Source organism: Lolium rigidum, chromosome 1 (assembly GCF_022539505.1).
Source record: "Lolium rigidum isolate FL_2022 chromosome 1, APGP_CSIRO_Lrig_0.1, whole genome shotgun sequence".
Lineage (NCBI taxonomy): Eukaryota > Viridiplantae > Streptophyta > Magnoliopsida > Poales > Poaceae > Lolium > Lolium rigidum.
Genome location: NC_061508.1, coordinates 259,338,527 through 259,364,377, shown reverse-complemented (window position 1 = coordinate 259,364,377; position 25,851 = coordinate 259,338,527).

Here is a 25,851-nt window from a genome sequence, read left to right as displayed (position 1 = left end):
CCCTAATCTAGGGGCCGTCGGTGCCCTCGTCGTCGCCGTCCTCGCTGCTGTCGGCGCTGCTGCCGGCGACGTCTTCGTCGCTGCTGCTAAAGCCGCCGGCAGGGGCGCCTTCTTCATCGTCGTCGTCCTCCGACCCGGCGTGGAAGCGCTTCACCGGCGGTTACTCGTCGGAGCAGGTGTCGTCCTCCGATTCATACTCCTCGTCGGAGGAGAGGCCCGTGTCCCAGGAGAAGGCGTCGTCGTCGCTCTCCTCCTCCCACTCCCCGTCCACGAGGAACTGGAGGTTATCCTCCCCGTCGGTCAAGGATTCCTCATCCTCTGACTCGACGGTGAAGTCCCAATCCCTCTCGTCCCACCACTCTGGGCGCGGGCCTCGTACGCCCTTTTCGGGTCGTACTCCGGCGCCGGCTCGCTGGAGGAGGAGGACTGGAAGGAGAGACCCGAAGAGGCAGAGGAGGAGGAATCCATGGTTGCAGAGGAGGGTTTTTTGCCGATGGATAATGTGGAACAGGAGGATGAAGAGGCGAACTGCTCGGGTGAGATTAAATAAAGGGGATATAGTGGGAGATGATTCAATGCTTGGGCAGTTTTCGAGGATGCGGTGCCAAAACTGTCAATCGTGCAGTACGGAGAAGTTGAGAAGACAAGGCATCATGATGGAAAGACACTGAAGCGGTTCTGCTCTGCAACGCGTAACCCGATGAAGAAAAACAGAGTGGTTTTGGAATTATTATTGCCAAAACCAGGGGGGGGCATGTGTTATCACCAGAATTTAGCCAGAGCAGGAGATGGGCCGTGATTGAGATGGGCTTAGAGGACATGCATATAAAGTGTCTATGAATCGGCCTCGTATGAGAGTTTGGGCTAGATTGCCCGTGTATCTGTATATTATGGTAGATTACGTTTTATGTTTAGAATTAAGAGATAGAGTTTAGTCGTACACAGCTAGGTTTATTCCCAAGATAGAAAGTCTACGGACTATAAATATGTACCTAGGGTTATTGAGAAAGGAGGACGATCACGTTCACAACAAACCAATCTAGGCGCATCACCACCCCTTGTTTCGAGGGTTTCTTCCGGGTAAGCGACATGCTGCCTAGATCGTATCTTGCGATCTAGGCAGTATCAGTTTATTCGTTGTTGGTGTTGCTCGTGCTGAATCCTTGTTGATGGCGAGCAATACCGTTATCATAGATGTTTTGGGGCTGACGTCGATACTTTTCTGATATACTTGCTTAGCTATGCTGCCCCTCAATATCTCGCTGCCTTTGCACCTATCTTGGGTGTAAGGGCAGCGTCTTGCTTAATCTTTATTTAGTAGATCTGATCTGTTGTGGTTGTTCCTTGTTCTCCAAGGATTAGTTTGATATCCGCATGATTAGGCCTTGCAAACGGGTTGAACGATCCAGTAGTGCGTAAGGTATAGTTTGCTGATCCTAGAGGGATTGTTCCGGGAATCGACTTTATGTTGGTTTTTAGGCCTCTTTAGGACTAGTTTTCTATTATCTTACGTATCTGCCAGGCTCAACTACGTGTAGGATGTTCCGGTTATGCGGTGAAAACCCTAGACTGTCGTAGATTGATTTATTTTGGTTTTGATTAAGCAGGATCCCCATGTTATCGTAAATCCAACGTGAACCATGGGTCAATCGGCTCTTTGAGCCGATTCACAGGGTAACCTAAGAGCCGATCGGGGCTCGTATTTAATGTTTACGTGTTTGCCATGCAGGAAACTAATCGAAGAAATCCATCACCTTCCTGACCAGGTATAGGTCAGGTGGCACGCCCTCGCATTAGCCAGGACGTGTGCCGGAGCTTTGCGGGCCATCGCCCGAGGGACCAGGGCCCACCAGCAGTCCTGGGAGCCTCCCGGCTCTCCGTGTTGCTCGTCGGTGCTCGCCGGTGGGTTTTGGCAGGCAACAAGCGCGCCGAAGCCGGAGGAGATGGCGGCGGAGAAGGTGGCATATCCAACCTTGGGGCGCCGTTGTGGATGCCCTCGACCGACGACCGAGAGGGTGCGCCCAGGAATTCCCCAGAAAAGGAGGCGGACCTCCTTGTTCCACGTGTTCCTCCGGCCGACGAGGCCGCCGGTGTTGTTCATGTCGATGTTGAACTGCGCCTGGAAGAAGTCCGCCCACCAGTCATCGTTGCCGATGGGGGCCCAGGTGGGGTTGGCGCGCTCCTCCAACGATCGGTTCCCGGCGGCGGCGGCGGGACGCCGATCCCATTGACGGCCATCCTCTAGCCGCCGCCGCTTGGCAGGCGCATGTCCGGCAGGACACGGTACCGCACGCGGTACAGCGCCCATACCTCCGCCACCGTGAGACAGCCACGCCCGAAGCCGTTCGCGGCGTGGATATTCTTTCCGGAGGACGACATTGGAACGTGGCGAGAGGAAGGAAGGAGGCGCGGCAAGATTGAAACGTTGAAGCGACGAGAATGAAGGAGGGGGCGCTCTTTATTGTACAGCGGCGACAGACGAGGCGGCAGCGGAGCGTTGGCCACAATAAACGCCGGCACGGATGGCTAGCGGCCATGCGCGACGAGACGCTTCACTGCGTTGTCTGGGAAATCTTGGGCGCCATTAACGTCGCTTGACCAGAGGTAGGCGAAGGTTTTAGACTTTCGTGTTAATGACACGTCGGACCCGCCACCCTACCTCGCTTCTCGCTCTGTCCGACGCGCCCGGAGCGTCCCATTTGGAGCGTGGATGGGCTCGGGACGCTGGACACCGTATTGAGCCCGCCAGGCGAAAGGAGGGTTTGGACGCGCGATTGGGACCGAAAGAACGTTCAGCGCGTCCAAAAAACCATTGGGGAACGCTTTGAAGAACGCAACTAAAGATGCTCTAAGCCTCGGGACATGGGGTAAACAGTTCCTGATGGCTGACATGGATCGATCAAAGCCTTCTGGAGACGGCGTCGGTGCAGCTGAAAAAGGTGCATCGATTTTCCCAGATTATTCGGCACGAGGTACCTGCATGGGCAGAACGTCGACTGATCTGCACTCCGCGGCCGGCCATGACAAGCTGCTTTGATAAGGAGTCGTAGTCGTCGGAGGAGAGTCGACAGAAGGACAAGCAGCAGATTTTTTTTTTTTTTTTTTTTTTTTGAGCGGGATGTGGCTTTGCATTTGACGCGCGGGCCTGCTTCGCCTTTCACTTATCCATTGTACCGGCCGGCTCCTTTGCTTTCCCTCGGCTCACCTTTGGACATGCCCATGTTGGGTTGTCTCTTTAATTTCACTCGCTGGGACATTTAAACTTGACTAATTTTCAGGACAGAGATTAGATAAATACAGATCGATCTAGTAGGACTCAAGAATTATTAATTTCCCCATTTCTGATTTTATTTCCGACTTATTGGCAAACGAATATTACATTGAACTGGATTTTATTCAGTCCCTGAAGGCTCTCTCTTTCTCCCCTGGTCGTCCCCCGCGGCGGCCTAAGGGGAGAAAACCCTAGCCCCGCCCTCCCGCTCCCCCCTCTCCCCTCCCTTCCCTGCGGTCGCCAGCGTGTGCCGCCGGGCAAAGCCCGCGTGGTGCCGGCGGTGGCGGGCCTTCCCTTACCCGGTGCGTGGCAGGCCATGTGGGGAGGCGCTGCTCCATGGCGGTGGTGCATCTCGGCGGAGGTCGGCGGGGCCTGGCGTGGCGGCGGCTGGCGAGCCGCGTCAGGGGCGTCCTCTCGCACATGGAGGCGGCAGTGGTCGCTGCAGCTGCGCATGGTGGTCGTGGTTGTGCATGGGGACCGGGCTCGATCTCGGCCTATGTGGGCCGGCGTGGGCCGTGGCTTCAGGGCGTGGTGGCGGCGCGAGGAGCTCTGTCTCCGGCATGTTGCGTGGGGGCAGCTGCAGTGGTGGTTGGCCGGAAAGGGTGGCTTCCTCCCTCGAGCTCTTGCTGGCCGCCGGTGAGGCCGGTGGTAGTCGGCACTCCTCTTCGGTGACGGTGAGGCCGGTGTGGTTTCTTGCCTTTCTGGTGGTGGTCCAAGCCGGCGTCTGCATCTCCGTCCATCATCTCCAGTTCGCTGCTGGCGGCATCAGGGGTACGGTGAAGGACCAGGGTGAAAGCCCTGCCCGGTGTTTCCGATGCGGATCACGGCGACGCCTGAGGGCGCCGCTTCCTTCTTGAAGGCGTGATCTTTGGTCCCAACCGTGCCTTCCCTCTCATCTGGTGCCACGGGAAACCCTATGTCTAGTCCATCGGGCAAGGCGGCGACGGTGCCACGGCGTCGTTCTCCTTTTGAAGACGTTGTTGAGGCTACTTGGGGAGAGGCCAATGTGTAATTGGAGGCTGGGCATTGCGATGCGCTGCCGGTGTTGGCTGCTGGCCAGGGCATGGGGCTTCGAGGCGCTATGTACGACGTGGTGGATGCAACCTAGTCAGCTGCTTCTACAAGTCCGAAGGATCCTGCCTTCTTCTCGCCGACTCTTCTAGGCTCATGAGGGGAGGTACGTTGGTCCGGGCTGCCTTGGAGTCGCGATCGTGCTATGGTGGTGTCTCGCTTGGTTCGGGACGCGGTTTGGTGGCTCCGTGCTCCATCTCCTCACCTCTTTTGGCAGGATGTTGGGGGAGGGTCGTTCTCATCGGATCGTTTGTAGCGGGTGTTGTAAGCCGCTTGGTTATGTATCGTCTTGGCCGTCGGCCTCTCCTATGTGATTGATACGTCTTCCAGGACGTATTCTCGAAAAAGAACTGGATTTTATTCATGGTGTTCTACCAAGTTTAACTCAAGAACTTTGCAGGCTGTGTCGTTTTATAATCCAAACCAAAGATTATATACAAAACAGATATATGACGAGGGTCCATTTTGAACCAATGTCTGATACCGTAGTCCACCACATACAAGAAATAATACACTTGAAAGACAGGAATGGATGCAGGATGTCATCCACGCGAGATATGTTTTTCTTTGCAGCTTTGTCGAATGTCCTTGGAATATTGGAGCAGTGAACTTAAATTAACTCTGCAATCTTCAGGAGCTACGGAGTACCTTTCAAGGATCCGCGTTGCTCTGTCCCAGGGCGATACGGATAGTTCCCCCAGATCGTGGCCACCGACCTCCTCCCCGACAGCCCCTCCCCTCCCCGCCGTCGCCAAGGGTCACCGCCGAGCAAAGCCTGTGCGGTGACGGAGGAGGCGGGGTGTTCTCCTGCGGTGGGCACTATCCTCGCGACTGGTTGCGCGTGCGTGCTAGGCATGGCTGCCGCGCGGTGGCGCGGTGCACGCTGATGGCGGTGCTGCAGTCTGGGCCCAATCTTGGTCCGAGATGGGTTGGGCGGGCCGCATTTTGCGGATGTTCGGCCGGTGCTTGCGTGTTTGTTTTGGCTACTACTGTCTTGCTCCCACACTCCTGGCGGGTCTGCAGCTCCGTTGGCTACCTCTCCTCACCGGCGTGCCGCTTCGGCTTCGGGGGTTTGTGCATGGGTGCGGCTAGGAAAGCGGCGATGGGCAACGGCGTGGGGGCGTCTTTCTGCCTAATAAAGATGGTTGTCCTATGGTTCCAACTCGAGCCAAGATGAAGATCTGGCGGATGCGTGTGGCTGAAGTGTCATGTTTTGGAAGACTCCATTGGTGAACTCCACTAGGAGATTCATGCGTGGAGATTGCTCGATGCGCTGAAATTCGATCATGCGCACTCATGTTTTACTCTATCCGTTTTGGTTCAGATAGAGCATTTCGAAGCTCTGTTGGCTGTTAATATGATGGACTAATTTCTCGTTCCATGGTGTTGGCGGAGAATACCATGGATACTGAGATGTGAGGACTAGGAAGGGTGGTTCGAATCTGGGTGACGATGAGGAATTGACTTGGTGTTTCATGAACTGGATCAGCGACATGCAACTTTGTGCGATTGCAAAGGAGAAATTCATATTCTTGAAAATCCAAGATCTAACCTTAATTGATTGCGCGTGTTTTGAGCGTGGGGATTTTCTCTAGCAGGAAAACCTATGAGCTATGATTGGTCAACGACGCTGCTCTGTTTCATTCTTGAATGCGTCTCTTATGGAGAAGCTGGACTTGGATCAATGTAGCATGACTTTTTTTTGGCTATGTGCATCTGTAATGCCGCTAGGACGATGTGTAGTTGGAGAGACTAGATTTAATTGGTATCTTCACGATATTAGTATATACCCTTTTTGAAAATATATTATCAGAAATTACAATATGCTCAAATTTATTATTCATTGGTTTATTTATTGAGACAGAAGGTCTCACTGTTTCAATCAATATATATACCATGTGAGCTTACGAAATCGAATATTTGACAATATTTTCTGTCAATGAAAATGGCTAATGTCCCGACCTTTCAAAAAAGGAAAACGCTGTAGATCACCTGGAGGATCCGTTCGTGCGATCCTCCGCCTCGGCTGGAAGCCACGCGTCCTGTAGGGCCCACACCGGCCGCTCCTTATCCTCTCCCTGATTCAATCCCTTCCTTCGGCGAGATGGAGGTCCCCAATTATTTTCACGCTGCTCTCCTCGCCTCAGCTCACCCACCGGCGGCCTCCACCTCGACTAGACACACCTGCGCCGTACCCCGGGGACACCTCCACCCCCGTAAGCTCGCCGGGCCGCCGGCCGTCATCTCTTTGAGCACGCCGGCGCCACCCCATGGGGACACCTCCCTCGTCCTTTACCTCACCTCGGTGAGTTCGCCCCGCCGCCGGCCACCATCTCGGCGAGCACGCCCGCGCCGGCCCATGGGGACATCTCCCTCATCCGCACCTCGGTGAGCTCGCCTCGCCGCCGGCCGCTGGAGGCTAGTCACCATATCCTCGAGCATGCCCGCGCCGTTGGTAGCAGCAGCCGCCGCCGTTGGTAGCACTCGGCGCGACCTATCGTAGCATCCAGCAGCCGCCGCTTGTAGCACTCGCCGCTGCATATTGTAGCAGCCGCCGCTACCCTCGGTAGCAATCGCCGGCGCCGTTGGTAGCTCCGGCCGCTGCCTCTTGTAGCAGCAGCAGCCATCGCTTTTAGCACCCGCCGCTCCGCTCAGTAGCAGTAGCCGGCGCCGTTGGTAGCAGGAGGCGCTGCCGCTTGTAGCAACCGCTTGGAGGACAGCCATGGATACACGTTGGCCGAGCGTCGATGGAAGAAAGAGGCGTGGGTGGACAGAAAGAAAAGAAGCAGAGGGAAAAGGTGAGGGAGAGGAGCAGCATGTGGTGGGACCCATCGATTTCGCACTGTCGCTGAGAGGATCAGACATACCCGAGATGTGAGTCTGTCCAGATCCAACGGATCAATCGGACGGCTGGCGACCCGGGGGATCGGAGCGCGGATCCTCCGGGGGACGCTCAGCACGCTCCTTCAAAAAAGGAGTTACACTAGTGCACATGTAGAAAAAATGAGCTAGCATACACCTCCACCTTCACCACCAAGGAAAAAATGAGGTGGGGGGGGTGGCTGGCTGCTTCTATATATATAGGGGGGGGACATTTTGTCGCGGGCCGTATTACGACCCGCGACAAAGGGGTGGCCACGTCGCTCCTAACCCTTTTGTCGCGGGTCGTAATACGGCCCGCGACAAAAGGCCGCGACAAAAGCCTCCGCGCGCTCCACATGGTTTCGGGGCGACGTGGCCAGGCCATTTGTCGCGGGTGCAGACGCGCCCGCGACAAAAGGCTCCCACGGAAGCCCTGTTTTCCACTAGTGACTAAGCCTTAGATAGTTTGGATCTTGATAGTTTTCATTGGCTAATTAGTACCTTATTACAAACTGAACTGACTGTGCTATATTTGGCTGTACAACCCTCCATATTTGTCTTTCAATAGTCTAGCAAATTTCCATGCATGCCTATCACAACTAGGGGTGAAAACGGAGCAGATGCGGCTGAATAGTTGTAAAACCATGTATATAATCGTATTTTTCTTGGATTCGGAATCGAAGTGTATATTGTCTGGATACAAATATCTGGAATCGAAACCTGCCAGTTAATGACATGGATTGGATATAGACACTTTGTCGGATGTCGCGTCGAAAATAGGACGGACACATATAGCACATAATACAGACCAACCTCAGCCCATAAGCTCGAAGTTAACTTTACCATCTTGTTTTTTCTTTTGTCGTGCATGCAATGATAGTTGATCCATAGAATTTTCTTTTCCTCTGTGTTATGTTACGTCATAGGAACATGTAGTACCAATAATTAGCCCATCTTATCTCAATATTCACTCCAGTAGACGAAACCCTAACCCGGGAACCCCGCATATCTACCCGCTTTGACCGTCCTCCAATGATAGTTGACCCATAGACTTTTCTCTTCCTCTGTGTTCTGTTAGGTCATAGGAACATGTATTAAAAATAATTAGCCTATCTTACCAAAATATTCCCTCCGATAAACGAAATCCTATTTCGGGAGCCCGCATATCTACCCGCTTTGACTGGCCTCTGATACGTCTCCAACGTATCTATAATTTCTTATGTTCCATGCTAGTTTTATGACAATACCTACAAGTTTTATTCACACTTTATAATGTTTTTATGCATTTTCTGTGACTAACCTATTAACAAGATGCCACAGTGCTAGTTCCTGTTTTCTGCTGTTTTTTATTTCAGAAAAGTTGTTTTACAAATATTCTCGGAATTGGACGAAGAAAAAGCCCACGGCCGTCAACCCTAACTCGGGGGGTTCAGAAGATCTCCTCCGGCACCCTGCCGGAGAGGGGAATCATCACCGGAGGGCTCTACATCACCATGCCCGCCTCCGGACTGATGCGTGAGTAGTTCATCCTTGGACTACGGGTCCATAGCAGTAGCTAGATGGTTGTCTTCTCCTATTGTACCATCATGTTTAGATCTTGTGAGCTGCCTATCATGATCAAGATCATCTATTTGTAATGCTACATGTTGTGTTTGTTGGGATCCGATGAATATGGAATACTATGTCAAGTTGATTATTGATCTATCATATATGTGTTGTTTTTGATCTTGCATGCTCTCCGTTGCTAGTAGAGGCTCTGGCCAAGTTGATACTTGTAACACCAAGTGGGGGTATTTATGCTAGATTGTGGGTTCATGTCTCCATTGAATCTGGGGGAGTGACATCAACCCCTAAGGTTGTGGATGTGTTGTTGCCACTAGGGATAAAACATCAATGCTTTGTCTAAGGATATTTGTATTGTTTACATTACGTACAGTACTTAATGCAATTGTCTGTTGCTTGCAACTTAATACTGGAAGGGGTGCGGATGCTAACCCGAAGGTGGACTTTTTAGGCATAGATGCATGCTGGATGGCGGTCTATGTTCTTTGTCGTAATGCCCTAAGTAAATCTCATAGTAGTCATCATGATATGTATGTGCATTGTTATGCCCTCTCTATTTGTCAATTGCCCAACTGTAATTTGTTTAGCCAACATGTTATTTATCTTATTGGAGAGACACCACTAGTGAAGTGTGGACCCCGGTCCATTCTTTTACATCTGAAATACAACCTACTGCAATCATTGTTCTCTTTTGTTTTCTGCAAGCAAACATCATTTTCCGCACCATACGTTTAATCCTTTGTTTTCAGCAAGCCGGTGAGATTGACAACCTCACTGTTAAGTTGGGGCAAAGTAGTTTGATTGTGTTGTGCAGGTTCAACGTTGGCACCGGAATCCCTGATGTTGCGCCGCACTAAACTCCTTCACCAACAACCTTCACGTGATCTTCATCTCCTACTGGTTCGATAACCTTGGTTTCTTACTGAGGGAAAACTCGTTGCTGTACTCATCATACCTTCCTCTTGGGGTTCCCAACGGACGTGTGCTTACCGTCACAAGCAGCTACTTTTCTGGCGCCGTTGCCGGGGAGATCAAGACACGCTGCAAGGGGAGTCTCTCACACCCAATCTCTTTACTTTGTTTATTGTCTTGCTTTATTTTATTTTCTGTCTTGTTTGCTTTCTTTATATAAAAAACACACAAAATTAGTTACTTGTTTTACTTTATTTAATTTGTTTTGCTTTATTTATTTTTATTATTGCTAAAATGAGTACTCCTGAGAACACTAAGTTGTGTGTCTTCACTAGCACAAATAATAATGATTTCATATGCACTCCTATTGCTCCACCTGCTTCTACAGCAGACTTTCATGAAATTAAACCTGCTTTACTAAATCTTGTTATGAGAGAGCAATTTTCTGGTGTTAGTACTGATGATGTTGCTGCCCATCTTAATAATATTGTTGAACTTTGTGAAATGCAAAAGTATAAGGATATAGATGGGGATATTATAAAACTAAAATTGTTTCCTTTCTCATTGAGAGGAAGAGCTAAAGATTGGTTGCTATCTTTGCCTAAAAATAGTATTAGTTCATGGACTAAATGTAAAGATGCTTTCATTGGAAAATATTATCCTCCTGCTAAAATTATATCTTTGAGAAGTAGCATTATGAATTTTAAGCAATTGGATAATGAACATGTTGCCCAAGCATGGGAGAGAATGAAATCTTTGGTAAAGAATTGCCCTGCCCATGGACTAATGATGCGTGCAGTTAACACACGTCCATTGTGAACCCCAAGAGGAAGGTGTGATGCGTATAGTAGCAAGTTTTCCCTCAGTAAGAAACCAAGGTTTATCGAACCAGTAGGAGCCAAGAAGCACGTTGAAGGTTGATGGCGGCGCAATGTAATGCGGCGCAACACCAGGGATTCTGGCGCCAACGTGGAACCTGCACAACACAATCAAAGTACTTTGCCCCAACGTAACAGTGAGGTTGTCAATCTCACTGGCTTGCTATAACAAAGGATTAACAGTATAGTGTGGATGATGATGTTTGTTTGCGAAGAACAGTAAAGAACAATTGCAGTAGATTGTATTTCAGATGTAAAGAATGGACCAGGGTCCACAGTTCACTAGAGGTGTCTCTCCCATAAGATAAATAGCATGTTGGGTGAACAAATTACAGTTGGGCAATTGACAAATAAAGAAGGCATAACAATGCACATACATATATCATGATGAGTACTATGAGATTTAATTAGGGCATTACGACAAAGTACATAGACCGCTGTCCAGCATGCATCTATGCCTAAAAAGTCCACCTTCGGGTTAGCATCCGCACCCCTTCCAGTATTAAGTTGCAAACAACAGACAATTGCATTAAGTATGGTGCGTAATGTAATCAACACAAATATTCTTAGACAAAGCATTGATGTTTTATCCCTAGTGGCAATAGCACATCCACAACCTTAGAACTTTTTGTCACTGTCCCAGATTCAATGGAGGCATGAACGCACTATCGAGCATAAATACTCCCTCTTGGAGTCACAAGTATCAACTTGGCCAGAGCCTCTACTAGCAACGGAGAGCATGCAAGAACATAAACAACATATATGATAGATTGATAATGAACTTGACATAGTATTCAATATTCATCGGATCCCAACAAACACAACATGTAGCATTACAAATAGATGATCTTGATCATGATAGGCAGCTCACAAGATCTAACATGATAGCACAATGAGGAGAAGACAACCATCTAGCTATTGCTATGGACCCATAGTCCAGGGGTGAACTACTCACACATCGATCCGGAGGCGATCATGGCGATGAAGAGCCCTCCGGGAGGTGATTCCCCTCTCCGGCAGGGTGCCGGAGGCGATCTCCTGAATCCCCCGAGATGGGATTGGCGACGGGGACATCTCTGGAAGGTTTTCCGTATCGTGGCTTGCTAGCAGTTGCCGTGGGAGTTGGAAATCTTTGTGGTGTAGCTTTTCTTCGTTCCCCGGCAACGGCGCCAGAAATTTGCTTGATGCGTGTAGTTGACACGTCCGTTGGGAACCCCAAGAGGAAGGTGTGATGCGCACAGCGGCAAGTTTCCCTCGCAAGAAACCAAGGTTTAATCGAACCAGTAGGAGTCAAGAAGCACGTTGAAGGTTGATGGCGGCGGGATGTAGTGCGGCGCAACACCGAGATTCCGGCGCCAACGTGGAACCTACACAACACAACCAAAGTACTTTGCCCCAACGAAACAGGTGAGGTTGTCAATCTCACCGGCTTGCTCGTAACAAAGGATTAACCGTATTGTGTGGAAGATGATTGTTTGCAAGAAAACAATAAAACAAGTATTGCAGCAGATTTGTATTTCAAGTATTAAAGAATGGACCGGGGTCCACAAGCTCACTAGAGGTGTCTCTCCCATAAGATAAAAGCATGTTGGGTGAACAAATTACGATCGGGCAATTGACAAATAGAGAGGGCATAACAATGCACATACATGACATGATAAGTATAGTGAGATTTAATTGGGCATTACGACAAAGTACATAGACCGCCATCCAACCGCATCTATGCCTAAAAAGTCCACCTTCAGGTTATCATCCGAACCCCTTCCAAGTATTAAGTTGCAAAGCAACGAGACAATTGCATTAAATATGGTGCGTAATGTAATCAACAACTACATCCTCGGACATAGCGCCAATGTTTTATCCCTAGTGGCAACAGACACAACACAACCTTAGAACTTTACGTCACTTGTCCCAGGTGTCAATGCGTGCATGAACCCACTATCGAGCATAAATACTCCCTCTTGGAGTTAAAAGTAAAAACTTGGCCAGAGCCTCTACTAGAAACGGAGAGCATGCAAGATCATAAACAACACATATGTAATAACTTGATAATTAACATGACATGGTATTCTCTATCCATCGGATCCCGACAAACACAACATATAGAATTACGGATAGATGATCTTGATCATGTTAGGCAGCTCACAAGATCCAACAATGAAGCACAATGAGGAGAAGACAACCATCTAGCTACTGCTATGGACCCATAGTCCAGGGGTGAACTACTCACTCATCACTCCGGAGGCGACCATGGCGGTGTAGAGTCCTCCGGGAGATGAATCCCCTCTCCGGCAGGGTGCCGGAGGAGATCTCCGAATCCCCCGAGATGGGATCGGCGGCGGCGGCGTCTCGGTAGGTTTTCCGTATCGTGGTTTTTCGCATCGGGGTTTCGCGACGGAGGCTTTAAGTAGGCGGAAGGCAGAGTCGGGGGCCAGACGAGGGGGCCACACCATAGGGCGGCGCGGGCCCCCCTTGGGCCGCGCCGCTACGTGGTGTCGCCACCTCGTGGCCCCACTTCGTATGTTCTTCGGTCTTCTGGAAGCTCCGTGGAAAAATAGGCCCCTGGGTCTTCGTTTCGTCCAATTCCGAGAATATTTCGTTACTAGGATTTCCGAAACCAAAAACAGCGAGAAAACGAGAACTCGGCACTTCGGCATCTTGTTAATAGGTTAGTTCCAGAAAATGCACGAATATGACATAAAGTGTGCATAAAACATGTAGGTATCATCAATAATATGGCATAGAACATAAGAAATTATCGATACGTCGGAGACGTATCATGGCTCTCGGTACAGAGGGTTTCGCGAGAAAGGCTTTAATTAGGCGGAAGGGCGGAGTCGGAGGAGTCACGGGGGCCCCACACGCTAGGGCCGCGTGGGCCCCCCTTAGGCCGCGCCGCCCTAGTGTGGCGGCGCCCCGTGGCCCCACTTCGTTTCTCCCTCGGTCTTCTGGAAGCTTCGTGGAAAAATAAGCCTTTGGGCGTTGATTTCGTCCAATTCCGAGAATATTTCCTTTGTAGGATTTCTGAAACCAAAAACAGCAGAAAACAAGAACTGGCTCTTCGGCATCTCGTCAATAGGTTAATGCCGGAAAATGCATAATAATGACATATAATGTGTATAAAACATGTGAGTATCATCATAAAAGTAGCATGGAACATAAAAAATTATGGATACGTTTGAGACGTATCAAGCATCCCCAAGCTTAGTTCCTACTCGCCCTCGAGTAGGTAAACGATAACAAGGATAATTTCTGAAGTGACATGCTATCATAATCTCGATCAATACTATTGTAAAGCACATGAGATGAATGCAGCGATTCGAAGCAACGATGAAGATAATGAGTAAACAACTGAATCATATAGCAAAGACTTTTCATGAATAATACTTTCAAGACAAGCATCAATAAGACTTGCATAAAAGTTAACTCATAAGCAATAAATTCTTAGTAGAAAGCTTTGAAGCAACACAAAGGAAGATATAAGTTTCAGCGGTTGCTTTCAACTTCAACATGTTTATCTCATGGATAATTGTCAACATAAAGTAATATAACAAGTGCAATAGGTAAACATGTAAGAATCAATGCACACAGTTTACACAAGTGTTTGCTTCTAAGATAGAAAGAATAGGTAAACTGACTCAACAATAAAGTAGAAGAAAGGCCCTTCGCAGAGGGAAGCATTGATTACTATTTTTGTGCTAGAGCTTTTTATTTTGAAAACATAGAAACAATTTTGTCAACGGTAGTAATAAATCATATGTGTTATGTATAAGATATCCTATAAATTGCAAGCCTCATGCATAGAATACTAATAGTGCCCGCACCTTGTCCTAATTAGCTTGGATTAACATGGATTATCATTGCATAACATATGTTTCAACCAAGTGTCACAAAGGGGTACCTCTATGCCGCCTGTACAGAGGTCTAAGGAGAAAGTTCGCATTGGATTTCTCGCTTTTGATTATTCTCAACTTAGACATCCATACCGGGACAACATAGACAACGGATAATGGACTCCTCTTTTAATGCTTAAGCATTCAACAACATTTAATATTCTCATAAGAGATTGAGGATTTGTGTCCAAACTGAAACTTCCACCATGATTCATGGCTTTAGTTAGCGGCCCAATGTTCTTCTCTAACAATATGCATACTCAAACCATTTGATCATGAAAATCGCCCCTACTTCAGACAAGACGAACATGCATAGCAACTCACATGATATTCAACAAAGGTAAAAGTTGATGGCGTCCCCAGAAACATGGTTACCGCTCAAGAAGCAACTTATTAAGAAATAAGACACATAAGTACATATTCTTCACCACAATAGTTTTTAAGGCTATTTTCCATGAGCTATGTATTGTAAAGGCAAAGAATAGAAGTTTAAAGGTAGCACTCAAGTAATATACTTTGGAATGGCAGAGAAATACCATGTGGTAGGTAGTTATGGTGGACACAAATGGCATAGTTTTTGGCTCAAGGATTTGGATGCACGAGAAGAATCCCTCTCAATACAAGGCTAGGCTAGCAAGGTTGTTTGAAGCAAACTCAAGTATAAAATGGTGCAGCAAGACTCACATATGAACATATTGTAAGCATTATAAGACTTTACATCGTCTCCTTGTTGTTCAAACACCTTAACCAGAAAATATCTAGACTTAGAGAGACCAATCATGCAAACCAAATTTTAACAAGCTCTATGTAGTTCTTCATTAATGGGTGCAAAGTACATGATGCAAGAGCTTAAACATGATCTATATGAGCACAACAATTTCCAAGTATCAAATTATTCAAGACATTATACCAATTACCACATGCGGCATTTTCCGTTTCCAACCATATATCAATGAACGAAATAGTTCAACCTTCACAATGAACATTAAAAATAAAGCTAAGAACACATGTGTTCATATGCAAGAGCGGAGCGTGTCTCTCTCCCACTCAAAGAATTCTAGGATCCAATTTTATTCAAGCAAAACAAAAATAAAAACAAACAGACGCTCCAAGTAAAGCGCATAAGATGTGACTGAATAAAAATATAGTTTCACTAGAGGTGACCTGATAAGTTGTCGATGAAGAAGGGGATGCCTTGGGCATCCCCAAGCTTAGATGCTTGAGTCTTCTTAAATTATGCGGGGATGAACCGCGGGGGCATCCCCAAGCTTAGACTTTTCACTCTTCTTGATCATATTGTATCATTCTCCTCTCTTGACCCTTGAAAACTTCCTCCACACCAAACTCGAAACAAACTCATTAGAGGGTTAGTGCATAATTCATATATTCAGAGGTGACATAATCATTCTTAACACTTCTGGACATTGCACAAAGCTACTGAAAGTTAATGGAACAAAGAAATCCATCAAACATAGCAAAACAGGCAATGCGAAATAAAAGGCAGAATCTGTCAAAACAGAACAGTCCGTAAAGACGAATTTTTCAGGGGCACTTAACTTGCTCAGATGAAAATGCTCAAATTTAATGAAAGTTGCGTACATATCTGAGGATCGCGCATGTAAATTGGCAGATTTTTCTGAGTTACCTACAGAGAACCCTGCCCAAATTCGTGACAGCAAGAAATCTGTTTCACGCGAGTAATCCAAATCTAGTATTGACTTTACTATCAAAGACTTTACTTGGCACAACAATGCAATAAAATAAAGATAAGGAGAGGTTGCTACAGTAGTAACAACTTCCAAGACTCAAATATAAAACAAAAGTGCTGTAGTAAAATCATGGGTTGTCTCCCATAAGAGCTTTTCTTTAACGCCTTTCAGCTAGACGCAGAAAGTGTGAATCAAGTGTTATCAAGAGATGAAGCATCGACATCATAATTTGTTCTAATAATAGAATCATAAGGTAACTTCATTCTCTTTCTAGGGAAGTGTTCCATACCTTTCTTGAGAGGAAATTGATACCTAATATTACCTTCCTTCATATCAATAGTAGCACCAACAGTTCGAAGAAAAGGTCTTCCCAATATAATGGGACAAGATGCATTGCATTCAATATCCAAGACAACAAAATCAACGGGGACAAGGTTATTGTTAACCATAATACGAACATTATCAATCCTCCCCAAAGGTTTCTTTATAGCATTATCAGCAAGATTAACATCCAAATAACAATTTTTCAATGGTGGCAAGTCAAGCATAGCATAGATTTTCTTAGGCATAACAGAAATACTTGCACCAAGATCACATAAAGCATTACAATCAAAATCATTGACCCTCATCTTAATGATGGGCTCCCAACCATCTTCTAACTTCCTAGGAATAGAAGTTTCAAGTTTTAGTTTATCTTCTCTAGCTTTTATGAGAGCATTTGTAATATGTTTTGTAAAGGCCAAATTTATAGCACTAGCATTGGGACTTCTAGCAAGTTTTTCTAAGAACTTTATAACTTCAGAGATTTGAAAATCATCAAAATCTAAACCATTATGATCTACAGCAATGGGATCATTGTCTCCAATGTTGGAAAAAATTTCAGCAGTTTTATCACAAGCAGTTTCAGCAGTTTTAGCAGTTTTAGGTAATTTTGCACGCTTTGCACTAGGAGTAGAAACATTGCCAACACCAATTATTTTACCATTGATAGTAGGAGGTTTAGCAACATGTGAATCATTATCATTACTAGTGGTGGTAATAGTCCAAACTTTAGCTACATTATTCTTTTTAGCAAGTTTTTCGTTTTCTTCTCCTTCCCACCTAGCATGCAATTCAGCCATCAATCTAATATTCTCATTAATTCGAACTTGGATGGCATTTGCTGTAGTAACAATCTTATTATCATTATCCTTATTAGGCATAACTTTCAATTTTAAAAGATCAACATCAGAGGCAAGTCTATCAACCTTAGAAGCAAGAATATCAATTTTATCAAGCTTTTCCTCAACAGATTTGTTAAAAGCAGTTTGTGTACTAATAAATTCTTTAAGCATGGCTTCAAGACCAGGGGGTACATTCCTATTATTGTTGTAAGAGTTCCCATAAGAATTACCATAACCATTACTATTAGCAGAAGGATATGGCCTATAGTTGTTACCAGAATTATTCCTATAAGCATTGTTGTTGAAATTATTATTTTTAATGAAGTTCACATCAACATTCTCTTCTTGAGCAACCAATGAAGCTAAAGGAACATTATTAGGATCAACATTAGATCTACCATTCACAAGCATAGACATAATCACATCAATCTTATCACTCAAGGAGGAGGTTTCTTCAACAGAATTTACCTTCTTACCTTGTGGAGCTCTTTCCGTGTGCCATTCAGAGTAATTTATCACCATATCATCAAGAAGATTTGTTGCCGCCCCCAAAGTGATGGACATAAAGGTACCTCCAGCAGCTGAATCCAATAGGTTCCGGGAAGAAAAATTTAATCCTGCATAGAAGGTTTGGATGATCATCCAAGTAGTTAGTCCATGTGTTGGGCAATTCTTTACCAAAGATTTCATTCTCTCCCATGCTTGAGCAACATGTTCATTATCCAATTGCTTAAAATTCATTATGCTACTTCTCAAAGATATAATTTTAGCGGGAGGATAATATCTACCAATAAAAGCATCCTTACATTTAGTCCATGAATCAATACTATTCTTAGGCAAAGATAGCAACCAATCTTTAGCTCTTCCTCATAAAGAGAAAGGAAACAATTTTAATTTTCTAATATCACCATCTACGTCCTTATACTTTTGCATTTCACAAAGTTCAACAAAATTATTAAGATGGTCAGCAGCATCATCAGAACTAACACCAGAAAATTGCTCTCTCATAACAAGATTTAGTAAAGCAGGTGTAATTTCAAAGAATTCTGCTGTAGTAGCAGGTGGAGCAATAGGTGTGCATAAGAAATTATTATTATTTGTGCTAGTGAAGTCACACAACTTAGTGTTTTCAGGAGTATTCATTTTAACAGTGGTAAATAAAGCAAACTAAATAAAGTAAATGCAAGTAACTAATTTTTTTGTGTTTTTGTTATAGTGCAGCAAACAAAGTAGTAAATAAATTAAAGTAAAGCAAGACAAAAACAAAGTAAAGAGATTGGAAGTGGAGACTCCCCTTGCAGCGTGTCTTGATCTCCCCGGCAACGGCGCCAGAAAAAGTGCTTGATGCGTGCAGTTAACACACGTCCGTTGGGAACCCCAAGAGGAAGGTGTGATGCGTACAGTAGCAAGTTTTCCCTCAGTAAGAAACCAAGGTTTATCAAACCAGTAGGAGCCAAGAAGCACGTTGAAGGTTGATGGCGGCGAAATGTAATGCGGCGCAACACCAGGGATTCCGGCGCCAACGTGGAACCTGCACAACACAATCAAAGTACTTTGCCCCAACGTAACAGTGAGGTTGTCAATCTCACCGGCTTGCTGTAACAAAGGATTAACCTTATAGTGTGGATGATGATGTTTGTTTGCGAATAACAGTAAAGAACAATTGCAGTAGATTGTATTTCAGATGTAAAGAATGGACCGGGGTCCATAGTTCACTAGCGGTGTCTCTCCCATAAGATAAATAGCATGTTGGGTGAACAAATTACAGTTGGGCAATTGACAAATAAAGAAGGCATAACAATGCACATACATATATCATGATGAGTACTATGAGATTTAATCGGGGCATTACGACAAAGTACATAGACCGCTATCCGGCATGCATCTATGCCTAAATAGTCCACTTTCGGGTTATCATCCGAACCCCTTCCGGTATTAAGTTGTAAACAACGGACAATTGCATTAAGTATGGTGCGTAATGTAATCAACACAAATATCCTTAGACAAAGCATCGATGTTTTATCCCTAGTAGCAACAGCACATCCACAACCTTAGAACTTTCTGTCACTGTCCCAGATTTAATGGAGGCATGAACCCACTATCGAGCATAAATACTACCTCTTGGAGTTACAAGTATCAACTTGGCCAGAGCCTCTACTAGCAACGGAGAGCATGCAAGAACATAAACAACATATATGATAGATTGATAATCAACTTGACATAGTATTCAATATTCATCGGATCCCAACAAACACAACATGTAGCATTACAAATAGATGATCTTGATCATGATAGGCAGCTCACAAGATCTAACATGATAGCACAATGAGGAGAAGACAATCATCTAGCTACTGCTATAGACCCATAGTCCAGGGGTGAACTACTCACACATCGATCCGGAGGCGATCATGGCGATGAAGAGCCCTCCGGGAGATGATTCCCCTCTCCGGCAGGGTGCCGGATGCGATCTCCTGAATCCCCGAGATGGGATTGGCGGCGGCGGCGTCTCTGGAAGGTTTTCCGTATCGTGGCTCTCGGTACAGAGGGTTTCGCGACGAAGGCTTTAAGTAGGCGGAAGGGCGGAGTCGGAGGAGTCACGGGGGCCCCACACGCTAGGGCCGCGCGGGCCTCCCTTAGGCCGCGCCGCCCTAGTGTGGCGGCGCCCGTGGCCCCACTTCGTTTCTCCCTCGGTCTTCTGGAAGCTTCGTGGAAAAATAAGCCTCTGGGCGTTGATTTCGTCCAATTCCGAGAATATTTCCTTTGTAGGATTTCTGAAACCAAAAACAGCGAGAAAACAACAAGCGGCTCTTCGGCATCTCGTCAATAGGTTAATGCCGGAAAATGCATAATAATGACATATAATGTGTATAAAACATGTGAGTATCATCATAAAAGTAGCATGGAACATAAGAAATTATGGATACGTTTGAGACGTATCAACTAACTACTTGGATGATCATCCAAACTTTTTATGCAGGATTAAATTTTTCTTCAAGGAACCTATTGGATTCAGCTGCTGGAGGTACTTTTATGTCCATCACTTTGGGTGCTGCAACAAAGCTTCTTGATGATATGATGATCAACTACTCTGAATGGCACACTGAAAGAACTCCTCAAGTTAAGAAGGTAAATTCTGTTGAAGAAACCTCTTCCTTGAGTGATAAGATTGATGTTATTATGTATATGCTTGTTAATGGTAAATCGCATGTTGATCCTAATAATGTTCCTTTAGCTTCATTGGTTGCTCAAGAAGAGCATGTTGATGTGAACTTCATTAAAAAAAATTCAACAATGCTGATAGGAATAACTTTGGTAACAACAACTATAGGCCATATCCTTCTAATAGTGGTAGTGGTTATGGTAATTCTTATGGTAGATCTGTTTTGCCTAGTGAGGAAAAGATGATGGAAATTGAAAGAGCTACTAAGAGCTATATGCAATCACAATATGAGCAAAATCAATTGTTTACTAAAACTATGAATGAACAATCTGCCTTGTTGAAAAATATAGGGAATGAACTTGAGAATTTGAATATGGAAATTTCTGGTTTGCAAACTAAGCTTTCAAATGCTGAAAACCGAATTTCATACATGTCTGAGTCACAAGCTTCTTTAATTAATAAAATGGCTGCTAAACCTGAGGATAATGATAACAAAATTCTTGCTACAGCAAATGCTATCCAAGTTCGAATTGATGACAATATTAGAATGATGGCTGAATTGCATGCTAGGTGGGAAAGAGAAGAAAAACTTGCTAAAAAGAATAATATAGCAAGAGTTTGGACTATTACCACCACTAGTAATATTGATGCTTCACATGTTACTAAACCTCCTACTATCAATGGTAAAATAATTGGTGTTGGCAATGTTTCTACTTCTACTACAAAGCGTGCAAAATTGCCTGAAACTACTGAAACTGTTTGTGATAAAAGTGCTGAAATTTTTCAAAGTGTTGGGGACAATGGTCCCATTGCTTTAGATCATAATGGTTTTGATTTTGATAATTGTCATATTTCTGAAGTTATTAAGTTCTTGCAAAAACTTGCTAGAAGTCCTAATGCTAGTGTTATAAACTTGGCCTTTACAAAACATATTACAAATGCTCTCATTAAAGCTAGGGAAGAGGAATTAAAACTTGAAGCTTCTATCCCTAGGAAGTTGGAAGATGGTTGGGAGCCCATCATTAAGATGAAGGTCAATGATTTTGATTGTAATGCTTTATGTGATCTTGGTGCAAGTATTTCTGTTATGCCTAAGAAATTTTATGATATGCTTGACTTGCCACCTTTGGAATGTTGTTATTTGGATGTTAATCTTGCTGATAATTCTATAAAGAAACCTTTGGGGAGAATTGACAATGTTCACATTACGGTTAACAATAACCTTGTCCCCGTTGATTTTGTTGTTTTGGATATTGAATGCAATGCATCTTGTCCTATTGTTTTGGGAAGACCCTTTCTTCGAACCGTTGGTGCTATTATTGATATGAAAGAAGGAAATATTAAATATCAATTCCCACTTAAGAAAGGTATGGAACACTTCCCTAGAAAGAGATGAAGATGCCTTTTGATTCTATTATTAGAACAAATTATGATGTTGATGCTTCTTCTCTTGATGTTACTTGATTTTCACTTTCGCGCCTAGCTGAAGGCGTTAACAAAAAGCGCTAATGGGAGACAACCCATTATTTTATTTCTGCAATTTTTGTTTTATATTTGAGTCAAGGTGCTTGTTACTACTGTAGCAATACCTTTGTATCTTTATTTTCTTGCATTTTTGTGCCAAGTAAAGTCTTTGATAGAAAGTTGATACTAGATTTGGATTTCTGCGCAGAAACAGATTTTTAGCTGTCACGAATTTGAGCTTTTCTCTCTGTAGAAAAATTTAAAAATTCTGAAAAAATTCATGTTAAGTGCCTCGAAAAAATTCGTATTTACGGACTATTCTGTTTTTGACAGATTCTGCCTTTTATTTTGCATTGCCTCTTTTACTGTGTTTGAGTGGATTTCTTTGCTCCATTAAATTTCAGTAGCCTTGGGTAATGTCCAGAAGTATTGGGAATGATTGTGTCCTTGATGAACATGTGAATTTTTGATTATGCACTAACCCTCTAATGAGATTGCTTTGAGTTTGGTGTGAAGGAAGTTTTCAAGGATCAAGAGAGGAGGATGATATAATATGATCAAGAAGAGTGAAAAGTCTAAGCTTGGGAATGCCCCCGTGGTTCATCCCTGCATATTTGAAGAAGACTCAAGCGTCTAAGCTTGGGGATGTCCAAGGCATCCCCTTCTTCATCAAACTTATCAGGTCAGCTCTAGTGAAACTATATTTTAATTCCGTCATATCTTATGTGCTTTACTTGGAGCGTCCGTGTGCTTTTATTCTCGTTTGTTATTTTAAGTTTTCTTAATAAATCGGATCCTAACATGCTTGTGTGGGAGAGAGACACGCTCCACTTTTTCATTTGAACACTTGTGTTCTTCGTTTTATTTTTCATGTTTGTGGGGAAAGCTGAAAGCCGCAACACTTATTGTTATTTGGTTGGAAACAGAAAATGCTTCATGTGCTAATCGGTATATTATCTTGAATAATTTGATACTTGGCAATTGTTTTGAGCTCTCAAGTAGATCATGTTTAAGCTCTTGCATCATGTAGTTTAAGCCTATTAGTGGAGAACTACCGTAGAGCTTGTTGAAATTTGGTTTGCATGATTGGTCTCTCTAAGGTCTAGATATTTTCTGGTAAAAGTGTTTGAGCAACAAGGAAGACAGTGTAGAGTCTTATAATGCTTGCAATATGTTTTTATGTAAGTTTGCTGTACCGGTTTATACTTGTGTTTGCTTCAAATAACCTTGCTAGACAAAGCCTTGTACTGAGAGAGAATGCTTCTCGTGCATCCAAAACCTTGAGCCAAAACCTATGCCATTTGTGTCCACCATAACTACCTACTATGTGGTATTTTTCTGCCATTCCAAGTAAATACATCATGTGCTACCTTTAAACAATTGAAAACTTTATTACTCCTTATTTGTGTCAATGTTTTATAGCTCATGAGGAAGTATGTGGTGTTTTATCTTTCAATCTTGTTGGGCAGACTTTCACCAATGGACTAGTGGCATATACATCCGCTTATCCAATAATTTTGCAAAAAGAGCTGGCAACGGGGTGCCCAGTCCCAATTAATTAACTTTCATTAATAATTCTCTTCACATGTTTTGCCCTGATTTATCAGTAAGCAACTTAATTTTGCAATAGACACTCCTCCATGGTATGTGAAATGTTGGAAGGCACCCGCGGATTCGGTTAGCCATGGCTTGTGAAAGCAAAAGGTTGGGAGGAGTGTCATCTATAAATAAAACTAAAATACATGTGTAAACAAAAGAGAAGAGGGATGATCTACCTTGCTGGTAGAGATAACGTCATTCATGGGAGGCGCTCTTTGAAAGTCTGTTTGACAAGGGGGTTAGAGTGCCCACTACCATTCGTTGACAACAACAAACACCTCACGAAACTTTATTTTTATGCTCTCTATATGATTTCAAAACTTGAAAAGCTCTAGCACATGATTTAATCTCTGCTTCCCTCTGCGAAGGGCCTTTCTTTTACTTTATGTTGAGTCATTTTACCTACATCTTTCTATCTTAGAAGCAAACACTTGTGTCAACTGTGTGCATTGATTCTTACATGCTTGCTTATTGCACTTATTATATTACTTTGTGTTGACAATTATCCATGAGATATGCATGTTGAAGTTGAAAGCAATTGCTTGAAACTTAAATCTTCCTTTGTGTTGCTTCAAAACCTTGTATTAAGAATCTATTGCTTTATGAGTTAACTCTTATGCAAGACTTTTTGATGCTTGTCTTGAAAGTACTACTCATGAAAAGTTTTTGCTATATGATTCGATTGTTTAGTCATTATCTTTTTGTTAGCAAACTATAGACCATTGCTTTGAGTCACTTCATTCATCTCATATGCTTTACAATAGTATTGGTCAAGATTATGTTGGTAGCATGTCACTTCAGAAATTATTCTTTTTATCTTTTACCTACTCGAGGGCGAGTAGGAACTAAGCTTGGGGATGCTTGATACGTCTCCAACGTATCTATAATTTCTTATGTTCCATGCTAGTTTTATGACAATACCTACATGTTTTATTCACACTTTATAATGTTTTTATGCATTTTACTGGGACTAACCTATTAACAAGATGCCACGGTGCCGGTTCTCGTTTTCTGCTGTTTTTGATTTCAGAAAAGTTGTTTTACAAATATTCTCGGAATTGGACGAAACAAAAGCCCACGGCCCTATTTTCCATGGAGTGTTCCAGAAGACCGAAGAGGAGTCGAGGAAGGCCAGCAGGGGGCCTCCCCATATGGCGGCGCGGGGGGCCCCACTGCCGTGCCGTGACGTGGGGAGGGAGCCCCCTGGCTCGCCCGACGCTGCCCCTTCGCCTATTTATTCCTTCGTCCCCGAAAACCCTAGTACCGAGAGCCAAAATACCAGAACAGTTTCAGAGACGCCGCCGCCGTCAACCCTAACTCGGGGTTCGGAAGATCTCCTCCGGCACTCCTGCCGGAGAGGGGATTCATCACCGGAGGGCTCTACATCACCATGCCCGCCTCCGGACTGATGCGTGAGTAGTTCATCCTTGGACTACGGGTCCATAGCAGTAGCTAGATGGTTGTCTTCTCCTATTGTGCCATCATGTTTACATTTTCTGAGCTGCCTATCATGATCAATATCATCTATTTGTAATGCTACATGTTGTGTTTGTTGGGATCCGATGAATATGGAATACTATGTCAAGTTGATTATTGATCTATCATATATGTGTTGTTTATGATCTTGCATGCTCTCCGTTGCTAGTAGAGGCTCGGCCAAGTTGATACTTGTAACTTCAAGAGGGGGTATTTATGCTAGATAGTGGGTTCATGTCTCCATTGAATGCGGGGAGTGACAGCAACCCCTAAGGTTGTGGATGTGATGTTGCCACTAGGGATAAAACATCAATGCGTTGTCTAAGGATATTTGTATTGTTTACATTACGCACAATACTTAATGCAATTGTCTGTTGCTTGCAACTTAATACTGGAAGGGGTGCGGATGCTAACCCGAAGGTGGACTTTTTAGGCATAAATGCATGCTGGATGGCGGTCTATGTTCTTTGTCGTAATGCCCTAAGTAAATCTCATAGTAGTCATCATGATATGTATGTGCATTGTTATGCCCTCTCTATTTGTTTACCCAACATGTTATTTATCTTATTGGAGAGACACCACTAGTGAACTGTGGACCCCGGTCCATTCTTTTACATCTGAAATACAACCTACTGCAATCATTGTTCTCTTTTGTTTTCCGCAAGCAAACATCATTTTCCACACCATACGTTTAATCCTTTGTTTTCAGCAAGCCGGTGAGATTGACGACCTCATCTGTTAAGTTGGGGCAAAGTAGTTTGATTGTGTTGTGCGGGTTCCACGTTGGCACTGAATCCCTGGTGTTGCGCCGCACTACACTCCTTCACCAA